We start from the raw sequence: 4491 nt of genomic DNA, 5'->3' as shown, positions 1-4491 counted from the left end.
TAATCATCAATGATTAACATAAAATAGCTATCTCCTTGAAAACTTTTGACTCTAGCAGGGCCACACAAGTCAGTATGAATAAGGTCAAGAACATCATTAGATTTGTCTTGTATACTCTTAAAAGAGGTTCTAACTTGTTTTCCCATTTGACATTCCTTACATATCGAATTATAGGGCTTCACAATCTTAGGTATATCTCTAACTGCCTTAGTTGAGCTGATCTTTACCATGCAATCAAAAATCACATGACATAGCCTTTTATGCCAAATCCAACTCTCATCAATTTGTCTAATTAAACATTTCTTCTCACTAGAATTCAAATGAAATTTATTACCTTGTGTCTAAGTATCGGTTGCAATCTCCAATCTAGATCTATTAATGATTTTGTATTTTCCATCCTTGAATTATAATTGAAATCCCTTATCCACCAATTGTCCTACACTCAAAAGATTATGCCTTAAACCTTAAACATAATAAACATTATCAGTATTGTGCTTACTATATAATGATATAGTTTCTCTTCCTTTGATCATGCATGCTTTGTCATCCCCAAATCTAACCAGGTCACCATCAAATTCTTGTAAAGATAGAAACTTCCTTTTATCTCCAGTCATATGATGTGAACATCCACTATCAATTACCCATTCATCCTTATCTTCAATTTTAGCAGTCATGGCCTTCTCTTCAGGTACATTCTCTTCCAATGCTAGATCATCTTCCTTGATATCCAAGACCACCCATTCCTTTCCATTGTCGGAACCACTAGTAGAGTCTTGTCTCGGTTCATCATCAAAATCGATCATTCCTTCCTCATCCACAAATTAACATGATTTATCTATGTTTTTCCTGTACTTATACTTGTTATGATATCTAGGGTTAGGCTTAAAAGATCTTCTAGCTCTTTCTTCAAATATTGAATTCCTTTCAGGACATTTAGATGTAAAATGACCTATCTTTTTACATGCAAAATATTTAAAAGGTGATTTTCCTTCATACTTACTTCCTACCGGTCCTTTAGGTACTCTTATAGCAAATAGGGCTTCAAGTTGCTCAAATTATTCATCTTCCATTTCATATCATCCAATTCCTTTGCATACAAAGGTTTCCAATATTGCTTGCCAGTTGATGATGTAAATGCATGAAAAGAAGGTTCAAACTTCACAGCTCCAGAAGGTCCAAATTCTTCAAGCTCAAAAGCAAATAATTTCCCAACCAAGGTATCCCTATTGACAAAAGTATTAGCCATTGTTCTCAATTCATTAATTGCAGTAGCCTTCATCTTGTAAGCTGGTGGTAAAGCTCTCAGACCTTTAGAAACTATTTCATCTTCACTGAGAGTTCCACCACAACATTGAATTCCCATGACAATTTCATTTACCCTTTCCCAAAATGTAGTAATCCTTTCATCTTCTTCCATCTTCAAGTTTTTATATATCACCCAGTAACCATCAAGTTTAGCAATCTTAACAATAGGATAACCTTCATTAAGAGTCTCCAACTTGTCCTATATAGCCTTTGTTGATGATTTGTTAGTTAATCCCATTATTTTCTAATCAAAATGTACACACAAGAGGGATTCTCTAGCTCTACAATCATTCTCAAGCTCCTTATCCAAGTTTGCAGGAGGAGGATTGCCAGATGCCAGATTAAAAGGTGTAACACCATTCTCTGCGATTTCCCAAATTTACTTACCAAGACATCTCAGATGAGTCTCCATCTAAATCTTCCATACTCTATAATTTATTCCATCAAGCCTAGGAATTTCTCTCTGAAAGATAGCAGCAGATGAACTAGATGAACTTGAATGGTTAGTCACCATAGGATCTTCCTCAATTGGTTAAGCTTCTGCAGATAGGACCAGAGCTCCGATACCAATTGTTAGACAGTTCAAATAATTGGAAGACAACTGAGAGGGGGGTGAATCAGTTGTCACCAAATTACCAGAACCTTAAGTAATTAAAACTTTAATACCGAAACACATAAGATCAATAGCAAAATTCATAAACTAGTTACCAAAATAGTAGATATACCAATTAAGCACCAGAAACAATTAGAGAATAAATACCATCCACTTGACACCAAGATTTGATGGAAGCCTACCCACATCCTAGAGCACACTACTCATTACAAAAGGAGTCTCACTGACTACATAAAAATCTAGACTACAATCCAGAAGGAAGAATAAACTGCAATGATAGCATCTCATACGCCTGAGTATAGTTCTGGTTAAGCTCAATACCAGAGGACTAAATCATCTTACATAAACCCAACTTGATCGCCAATGATCGACCAAATCCTTTGCATGATTGATTATTACATTAGTTGCTCGCATACATCCTTTCATATGAACTACAATGAGATCTTACATCATATACATACAAACCCTCAACCACAAACAATAAGATCAACCACCAAACAATAAAGCAATTACATAATTACAAAACATGTTGGCCTGAGACCAAAAAAATAATATCCAACCCATAAGACATCCCGAAAACACATCGAGAAGATCAAACAACGCGTTACATTAAGTTGGTCCATAACCTAGATAGCACTGGACCCAATTAGGTCCACATACGCTAAAGCAATGATCCCAATCAACCAAGTCTCAAACACGATCACCATCACCATCCTGAATATCTACTAGAAGCCGCACCAACACCACTTATGTATAATCATCAAAGATCTTCAACAAATCTCTGCCGCTCAAACCCTCACCGGATCAACAAACCAAGGTTACCAACATACAAGATAGCATCCGATCACCAAATCAAAACTAACTGATTGAACATGAATCTAAGTAGCATAGATAGCATATTTAAGCCAATTCCATAAGCCAAAACATATCGGATTATACTGGATCATCATGATCTAATCCAACCAAAACCTAAACAACTTACCAAGACCAAAAGGATACTGGTAAAGCAGCAAAAATAGCTAGTTTTGAAATCAATGCAACACATAATCAATTCCTCCAAATGGCCAACACGAAGTATGATGGTAATTTGGATTTGGATTTGGATGAATTAATGGATTGGATCTTGGAGATAGAGAAGTATTTTGATTTTGAGAACACCGCGGAATAAAGGAAGGTGAATTATGCCTGTACCTAGTTGAAAAGTCATTCATCTCTTTGGTGGGAGCATTTGCAGGTTGATAGATAGAGAAGAGGCAAAGAAAAGATCAAAACATAGGAGTGGGTGGTTTCCAATTTAAAATCTAAGTTTATGCCAATTGATTACCAAGTAAACCTATTCCAGAAGTTACAAAACTTGAAGCACAAATAATCTAGTGTGAAGGAGTACACTGAAACATTCTACAAGCTGAATATCAGATCTGAACATTTCAATGATGAGATTGAACAAGTTCCAATATATTTGAATGGATTGTGGATGTATATACAAGATGAACTTAGTTTGATCAAGTTGTAGAGTGTTGAAGAAGCTTACCAATATGACTTGAAAGTAGAAGAGAAGTTGAACAAAAGACATGAGTAGAGACAAAGAGGTAGAGGTGGAAGGTTTTCCAGAGGAAGATTTCAAGGAGGAAGAGGATATTTCAGAGGAAAAGGAACATGCAAAGAAAATATGGACATGGGAGTAAGAAACGATTATATTTAAAACCAGAAGGATGATAGAAATTTCTACCAGAGGAGAGAACTTGATGGTTACTGAAATGAAGGCTTTGGAAAATATGAAAAAAGACAAGATAAGAGAGTGTTTAGAGGAAATTTCTTTAAGTGTGGACGAGAAGGACACCGTGCTTTTGAATGTAAGAACACATAAAACAATGGGAGAACAACATTGGTAGAAAAAAGCCCCACCAGATTAGCTAACAAATCAATAGATGGAGAATGATGAGGAGAGCTTTGTGTCATACCGGAGAAGATGAAGAGCCCTTGGAGAGGAGAAATTTGTTCAAGAACAGGTGCAAGGTATCTGATAAGTGTTGTAAATTAGTTATTGACATGGAAGTTTGGATAATCTTGTTTAAGAAGAAATGGTGAATAAATTAAAGTTGGAAATATTGAAACACCCTAAGCCTTATCAAATAGCATGGCTTTAGGATGATCATAAGTTGTTAGTGAGTGAGCAATGCCTGGTGAAACTAAAAATTGGAAATTATCATGATGAAGTCTTGTGTGATATTATGCCTATGGATATTTGTCACATTTTGTTAGGTAGACCTTGGAAGTTTGATAGACATGCAATACATGATGGGAGAAAGAACATATACACTATTGTGGCAAATTGGATGAAACAAACCTTGTTACCCTTGGAGGAGCCCCCGAAGAGTGAAGTCTATATGAATTCTAGAATCTATTTGGTGGATGGAAGGAAATTCTTAGATGGAATCAGACTTGAGAATGTGTGTTTTTCCTTAGTTCCTAAAAAGATGGAGAACCCTGAACGCAATGAAGAACAACCAAAGGAGATAAAAGAATTGCTGATAGAATATGAAGAAATCATTTTAGATAATGTGTCTAATGGA

The sequence above is a fragment of the Cryptomeria japonica genome, chromosome 7, assembly GCF_030272615.1.
Source record: "Cryptomeria japonica chromosome 7, Sugi_1.0, whole genome shotgun sequence".
Taxonomy (NCBI): domain Eukaryota; kingdom Viridiplantae; phylum Streptophyta; class Pinopsida; order Cupressales; family Cupressaceae; genus Cryptomeria; species Cryptomeria japonica.
This window is presented reverse-complemented; position numbering follows the sequence as displayed.